Genomic DNA, 9,136 nt, shown 5'->3' on the forward strand with positions numbered 1-9,136 from the left:
GCTATAATCACATGGTAAAAAACTTGTTTTCTACTAAATAATGTTTATAGACCATATTTATAAGGTCTGATCAACAAAAAAAACTCTAAAAACTAAAAAATCTAAAGCTTTTATTAGGTGGAAGTAGTAACTCAGGGAGCACCTTTATCATTACCATTATATATATATATATAATGACGAAGCTGAGGAATTAAGGCACATTCATTTCCCGTAGACAAGCCCTACTGGTTGCTAAGCAACTATGCAGTTATTCAACTACCCATACCAATTGAGTTCCAACTTGCAACGTCCCATCACATGGTGACTTGGACAAACTCCTTCTACCAAACAGACAGAGCCCCCCAACCATAGATCACTCTTTTAAGAGGACCTCTTTGCACAAACATCAATTATGATAGGGGACAAGTTTGAAAAAATGAGATGAGTCGGGAACTTTTTTGCAAATTGCCAATGTCAAACTATTTTGCAAAAAACCCTAATCATAATATGTGGATGTGATGGTAGAAACAAGCACTATGCACCCATTGGTCTTGCTTCCAATTACTCTCTCCACAGCAAACCAAAATCATCAATCAGTGGGTTGCTGATCAAGCTACGACCATGCTCTGGGCAATTATAAAGGAATTCCACCAGAGCTACTTGAATTTGAAAAGTAATCACCAATGCACACCAAACTGATGACTTCAGGGACAAAGTGTACCTAATGGGCAGTTTCCTGCACTGATGAACTTTTTTATGGGTGTTTTTTTTTTGTGGCAAGCATAGTCATTGATGCTTTCTGTTCAGCTAGTTCAGAGAGCTTTATACCTTTAACTAAAAAGGTGTCCCATTGTTGATTCTTTTTTGTTCTGTTTTTAAGTTAAGGGAGCTTTCAAAATCTTAGTTGGCTAATTATATATATTTTTAAAGGTATTAAAAATAGGAAAGAAGAACCTTAAAACGTATATTTAACCCATAAAAATGAAGACAAAATTTTCTAAAAATGCCACCACACTTGTTTAGTACGACTAAAACCCAAATTAAAGAAACAACTTTTATATCATGTTTAAGATGTTCTATTTGTTCCTTTCATCATTTAAAGTCGACTCTAACCTAGGGGTGACAAAGGGTCGGTTTTACCTGGACCTGGACCTGGACCTAGACCAAACCTTATAGGGTCCAGGTATTGTGACAAATAAGAAAACCGGATAAAGACCCGAGTCTGAACCTAAAGGTCCGATTAATACATGGACCTGATTATAGTTTGTGAAATTTTATATCAGACCAGGCCTGACCCGAGTTTTGATTAAGACCTGCAATTTTTCAATGTAAAAATGATAAAAAGTATTATTTTATCGGGTATGGTCTGGGTCTTATTCATGTAGTTCTTATCGGGTTCAAGTATGGTTTCTCTTATAGTAGACCCGATTAGACTCGGGTCCGAACCCGATACCATACCCAAAAATATGGTCCAAGTCTGATTCCACCTGGGTCTGAACCAAACCAAACCAAACCCATTGAAATGGCTACTTTAACCTGATGTCTTATACCATTTTTGAACCCCATTGATTTTTCACCATCTCATAAATAAAAAATTTAGGTATATATATAATCATGATAAAACCTTCCTAAATAAACCATAATTAAAGATATTTGTATAGTATTTTTTTTATGGCGAGGAACCCTAGCCCTAGTAAGAAAAACCCCAGGTGGGGCCCCGGCTACCTTGCCTTGCATGACCCACCTCTAAAAGCTAGATAAACACATTCGTATAGTTATGTCTAACATTTGGTGGCTGGATCCATGCAAACAAACAAGTGTGTACCATAAGCTATCATGATTTATAATCATATATATAATAGGTAAATATTGATTACTAATTAAGGTAAGAAACTAATGAATAGAAATCATTCTTTTCTTCAAATTTTTTTAATTTTTTGTAGATTAAATGTTAGGGATGTGGTCTACATGGTTTTTTTTAGTAGGAAACTTGTTTTGAATAATGTCATTATGACAAGTAATTAGGTTTTTAAAGGGGTCTAAAAATCAATGATCAACAATGTGCCAAAATTTCATAACTCAAAAAACCTCATTTTTGCATCAGAAAAGCACAATCCAAGGCTTGATCATTCAAACAAACTATCTATGTGGTTAGATTGAGTCGATACAACTTGCACCTATGATTTCTATCTCATTAATTTCTTACCTTGGTTAGTAGCAAATATTTTCCATATATATATATATATATAGGATAATATTAGCTACACTCATGGGTAAGGACCCTTTAGTAAAAAACTATAACAAATTTTATTTTTTAATGTTTTTTGCACATCTGACCAAAACCCATATGATCTACATGTTTGAGTTAGTAGAAATCAGTATTTGAATCATGTTATTCCACCATCTATGTAAGAATTTGCAGGGGTTAAAAAATCAATGGCTTAAGGTACCAATTTTTTAACACTCATAAAATTATATTTTTATGTTAAAAAAATATTATCCAACAGTCATTTCCTACTATTTTGACCATGCTGAACCCATGAATAGGGTTAGATTTGAACAAAACAACTTCCTACTATGAGTTGCAACCAGGGGCTCCTTAGCACGACTGTAGCCAAGATTATCCCTATATATATACACTCGATTGTATCATATCCTCTAGTAGAGACAGTCCATTCGGTCACATTTTCTTAATTTTTTTCATGGAATAAATATGACCTAAATGGTTTGTTTAGTCAGAAACATATTTTAAATAGTTCGAGTACATAGTGTAAGCAAATCTTTTAAAACTTTCAAAATTCAGTAGTTCATAATGTGTGAAATTCCATGATCCTGATAAAACACCATGTTGAATGCATCTACGATATCAAAATTGATGAAATACAACTTGTCCCTAAGAGTGTGATACAACTATCTCTCTCTCTCTCTCTCTCTCTCTCTATATATATATATATATATATATATATATAGTAGGTGGTAGCTGCACAATCATTAGAAGCCCAACAAAAAAACAGGGCGACGTTGAGGCCCGATGGACGCTCAGCATTTTTTTTTGCCCAAATACTTTTAGCAGAAATTTTATCGCTGCTAAAAGTTTTTGGCGGCGACAAAAGTCCCTGCTAAAGGTCCCAGATCTTTAGCTGACTTTTACCACCGCTTAAGGTCTTTTGAAAAAACGCTGACGCTGCGCAATGAACGCTCAGCATCATGCCTATAGCTACACACCTAAGAGTTGCGCAGCTACCAGTTTATATATATATATATATATATATATATATATATATATATATATATATATATATATATATATATATATATATATATATATATATATATATATACTAAAACATGCCGCAATTTAAGACATCTGCCGCCAAATTCAAAATTCTAGATGGTGCATTTAATTTGCTGACCAATGATCAAAGACAGCAATTTTCATTCAAATCTTTTAATGCAAATATTCTATGAAAGGGTTCAAAGATAATCATGGTCTTTTTGACTTGTACAGATTGTAGTTTAGCATCATTATAGTTAGTAAGGATATAATCACTGTATTCCTTGGATCCATACATGACACTTGCATGTATTTTTATTAGACAAAAGAGTCAAGCCCATAACTGACATTCATAAATTTTAGCGTATTATATTGTGAAGCATGGATGTATTCCTAGGATCCATACATCAAAATTCCTTATGCACAATTGGTGGAAGAAGAGAAGTCAAGCCCACTACTGCAATTATTAAGTACTTTATTAGGCATTAACCCCCAATATTTCAAGATTGTTTAAGGGTGTATTAAACACAGCTTGTAATGTACATTGTTAAATAAATAGTCAAACCCAATTTGCATTTTAAGCAATTAAGTTATGTCATCAATCAGTCAGCCCAACTATCCTTGGTGAGATAGTGTGAACTTGGAAGAAATTGGCACATAATTCTTTGGCTTCAAAGTCTCAAAAAGCGATCCCTCTTAATTTCCATGAAAGACAAATATTGGACGTAATCTGAAAAGATATTGGGTCTTAATTAATTATCAAGGTCTAAAGTGACCCAACTTTCTTTCTTTAGTAGGTCAGCAATTTTTTTAAGATTTTATGGAAATTGGGCTAATAAGATGTTGGGATGTTTCTTTGACAATTGTAAAAATTTTAGACAGAGAAAAAAGTCTTATGGAATTTCTTCATTTATGGACGACGAACGCCCTGCGATATAGGAAAAAAAAATGTTCAAATTGTTTGACACTGTAGTTGCGAGCACATGGTTGACTCCCATTATCCTTATTTGATCAAAATTTTCACCTTCAATTTTTTATGGTAAGGAAATTGGGAATTCATATGTGGGCACACTAATTTCCTAGGCATTTCCCTTTAATTTTATCATTTTTTTATGCACACTTTCTTTCTCTTTAAACTATTGTGTACCTCACCAAGATGTAGAATAAGCATATTTTGTACACGTGTGTGCATGCGCACTGGCACACACCTGCGTGCATGCACCATATTAATTTTTCGAGTAGGTGTATTCTACCTATGCCTGCCCCGCGAGCGCGCACACACACACAAGCATGCGCATGTTCATACACATAAACGTGAACACTACATTTATTTAACAAAGTTTCATTAGATTGGTTGGCTTCATGATTTATTGAAGTACATTGTTGGACTCATGATTTTTTTTATAAGAATAATAAAGTGTTTAGAGTTTCCTACGCACTTGAGCCTTGATTGGTGGTCTTGAATTTGAGAAATAGAATCTCTCTCTCTCTCTCTCTCTCTCTCTCACACACACACACACACACACACACACACACACGCACACACATACACCCACAAATCCTTTTCTGAATATTTTTCAAATGCCTGCTTGAGGTATAAAAATCACTTTTTTTTTGGGTACTCATGTTGCCGTTAAAGAAATAAATATCAAGGACATCTGATTCATTTTGTTGATTAAACAATGGTCAGCTGAGTGATTTTAGGATCAAGTTTGACTTTGAATCTTTTTTTTTCACAAAAAAAAGTGGCTAAATGAGAAAATGAAAACGATGAGGATGTTTTTGGAATAGCTGATTTGTATGATTTACTCTAAAGATAAATAGGTGTGAAACAGAGACTATTGATTTAGTCTCCGCTGGATTAGGCATGCAAATATTGATTATGATAATGGTGATGATGATGATGATGATGATCTTCTAATCTATGGTAAAGTATAATTCCAAGATAATGGTTAACCAGTCAAGTTAGAATTGGTCTAGTCTTCATTTAGTCATGTTTGAGTCCTTTGATTGGATGATCTTTATAATTAAGAAATGATAATTGACCAGGTAATTAATTAAAGAAAAGCAAAAAGTTACAAGACTTAATCTGCAGGTATATATGTCTTAGCATGCATTTGAGCTTGACCAAGTTCTTTGAAGATTCAGTGATTCTCAGTCTCATTATTAGGATACAAAATTGACTTTTATAATTTAGGGCTTGAAATGGAAAAATTTGGTTCGGACCAAAATGAACATAAACCACAAATTGCATAAATGTAAACAGGATAATTCGGTTCCGATTTCCAAAGGGGTATTGTGTTATCCAGTCTGCAACAAGATCCAATAATTATGGCCCAAATCTTATATATATATATATATATATATATATATATATATATATATATATATATATATATATATATATATATATATATATATGATACGGTGCCCCCGGAGCACCTACTCCTACCTAATAGAAGCTTTAGATTTTCAAATTTCTTGAACTTTTTTTGTTGATCAGACCCTATAGATATGATCTACAAGCATTATTTGGTAGAAAACAAGTTTTAGATCATGTGATTACAGCATACATCTAGGGTTTTTAAGACCTTTAAAAAATCAATAGCTTGCAATGTATCTAAATTTCGTGACTTAAAAAATCCTATTTTTATATAAAAAAACATGATCCAAAGTGTGATCCCTAACAAATAAACTATCTTACGAAGATCCATGTTCCCAGGGCTTACGAAGATCCATGTTCCTAATCCAACTCCAATGCCTGGTACAGAGTTGAAAATGCAGCTCTGCGATCTCATAAGTTGGATGTGATCCATTGAAAGCCCCATCTGGATCCAATAAAATTCTATCAAACCTCTGTCGAGATTAATATGTATATATAGACAGTCGGTTCCAGATTTTGATCCAGATCATGCAGTTTTACATGGATGTCGAGATTAATTGTAAAAATTTTTACCAAACAACTTTTTTTTACATACAAAAATTTAGTTTTTTATGACACACTAAAAAGACAAAACAGACTTTTATAACATGTCAAACTTATTTGTAGAGTCAGATTTACTCAAATATTCACAACAACCCAATATGCAACAGTCATTCGGTTCAGATTCAAATTTTATAGTTCCAAAACAATGATAGACTTTTGGGACAGCATAGGCAAAGTTCCGGTGTTTTCTAAACCTCTTTTAAGACATATATAGTCACATGAATGGTTCTGACTTATGTACTCATGGAGAATATATAGAGGCTCTTTCCTTTAACCCAAGCCATCTTGGGTTCAGCTCGTTTGGCTTGAGCCCAGCTCAGCTTGAATGAGCCAGATGGGTTGAGCCCGAGTAAAGTTTATATGTAAATGAGCTGAGCCATAATAGTGCATATTCGGTTTGTTTGGCTCGTTTACCCAGCTCTAATTAGTACCCAAATTTGAGGGTATTGTATTAGGTCCAACAATTGATTCGGTTCCAATCAATGAAATTTATGGCAAACTTTTTAAGGGGTTGTTCCATTATCTAGCGACAACAGTCACAGATCTCGTTTTCAAGATTTTCTAGGAAGCAACATTTTTCAATTACTTAAATGTTATATTTTCCTAAAAATTAAGAAAGTTTGGTCCATTTTAAAATTTAAAAGGATAAAAAAAAAAAAAATTAAAAAAATGAAATCACACTTAAATGACAATATATTAGGAAAGATAAAAACTTCAGATTTACCATAATCATATCATCAATTTCAATTTGTTTGAACATTTTGCATTAGAACCTTGGTATATTCAAAATATTGCCATAAATGTGACATAGCTAGAGAGGTGGGATATATAAGCTATGAGTTATGCCCCAAGTTGCAATAACAATATCCCAACTTGTTCCAATCTTCAGTTGATTGGCTATTTCCAGATTCCCCCACCATAATAGTAGTACATCATACAAGAGTCATGAACAAGTGATGTTTTGTTTGTTTGGCCGTTCAAAGTTCAAGTTTCAAAGTTTGAATTATGTGGCTATTTTAGATCATTGTGGGTCATATAGTTGGAAAACAGGGCCTTGCCCCCACCTCCGCATAAATTACTCATGAATACCCAACTTAAGGTAAAGGCAATTTGCACTGGCCATGGACCATGCACACTTGTTAGGTACATATATAGCTCAAGGACTAAAAGACATGGAACCTCGACACACAGCTGACCTAGGACGCCTGGTCTTGGTCTCCAGGATCAAGTGAATCCAGAGTGACACACTAGACCACCAACTAGCAGGGTGAGTCCGGATAACCGAGTCCAATGAATATATAATTGAAGAATCTTGTTCGGGATATAGTAGACATCTCGAGCCTAGGTCAGCTGACCATCAACTAGCAGGATAACCGAGTCCATTATATGTAATTGAAGAACCTATTGCTTGGGACATATAGTAGACACATCTGGAGCCCAGGTAAGTTGATCTAGCTCAAGCTAGGTCTGAGCCAAGCCTGGATGCTTTCAATCGCCATCAAGTGTACTTATGAGTAATGACTAATAGAGTATGGCTTCAAAATATGAGTTATTCAGATTCAGGTTTGTTAAACCAAAGTCCTACCCTTAAATAAGCTGGGAAGGTGCATAAATACCACTTTTTGCACAGATCTTACCTACCATGTCAAAGTGTTTACCTAATTGGTCTGGAATATTTTACACCCAATATTACATGTGAAGTGGGTTGGACCTAGGTTGGATCCAGATCAAACATGACAATGTTTACATTCAAAGCAACAATTCAACCCCATGATATATATGAATTGATTTGCTCTCTCTCTCTCTCTCTCTCTCTCTAGTTGGATGTGCCAATTCTAGGACTTCAACCATGAATTACAACAGCTGGAATCTTTCCCTTTGCCTATGGGCTTTCATATACATTTGAATCTATCAAACACAAACTTTTTCACCACATGGGTCCAGGAGGCAGGTTTTGCTGACCCGATTCAGGAAGATTGTGGTCTTCATCTTGGTGATCTGTTTCACACAGTCTATGCAAGCTAGATGAGGTTTCAAAGTTAAATGCTCCCCCGCACTCATGTGTTGCACATGCACGTGTATATGCACACGTGCATGTGTGTGTGTATGCATGCATTCTTTAGATACTGCAAGTAGTTTTGGCTGCATCGGTTTCATTTGAATGGATCCGACCCAAAATAAACCACAAGATCTAGCCTTGTGATAACAACATAGTTGGCCTGCCCAAAGTCTAGACGTGTTCATATTGGAACAGGCATGTTGGCAAATGTCCATATGGTCCAAATAGATTATTGCGGTACAGTTTGGTCAATGATTATGATGGATCTTGCAAAGCCTACTATGTTCAGTCCAAACCTACCAAGTAGCAAGCTGAAAATGTTAGTCTAATCCAACCAATTTTGTGGTCGTTGGTGTTGACTTCCAATATGGAGAAACACCCAAGGGGGATTGAATTGGGTTTTAAATCTTTTTGCTGCACACAAGTGAAATTGCAAGAGACAGGGAGAAGAAGATAATTTAAGATACCAATTTTATAAATGTTCGGCCAATTTCAGCCTACATCCTCTCAGCCTCACAATTAATCCACTAAATCCACCAGCTTGATAGTGCTAGTAACTAATACAATTGTTTCACACCCCTTATCAAACAACAATGTGAACTTTCCTGGTTCACAATAGCTCAACCCTAGAGCTTACAAACAAAACTAGGTTGAAAGCAAGTCACTCTTTTAAAATACAAGTTTTGTATGAAATATTAATCAAGAGTGAAATAAACCGAAAGGCATAATGCCTAAATATATATAACACAATCGAAGGGATTTAAGATAGTTTGTTGTTGGTGATCTTTGAAGAGCTTGAATCTTAAAAGCTTTGAATCTTTGATAAACTTGAAGGTGT

Source organism: Nuphar pumila, chromosome 7, assembly GCF_984573655.1.
Source record: "Nuphar pumila chromosome 7, dmNupPumi1.hap1.1, whole genome shotgun sequence".
Taxonomy (NCBI): Eukaryota; Viridiplantae; Streptophyta; class Magnoliopsida; order Nymphaeales; family Nymphaeaceae; genus Nuphar; species Nuphar pumila.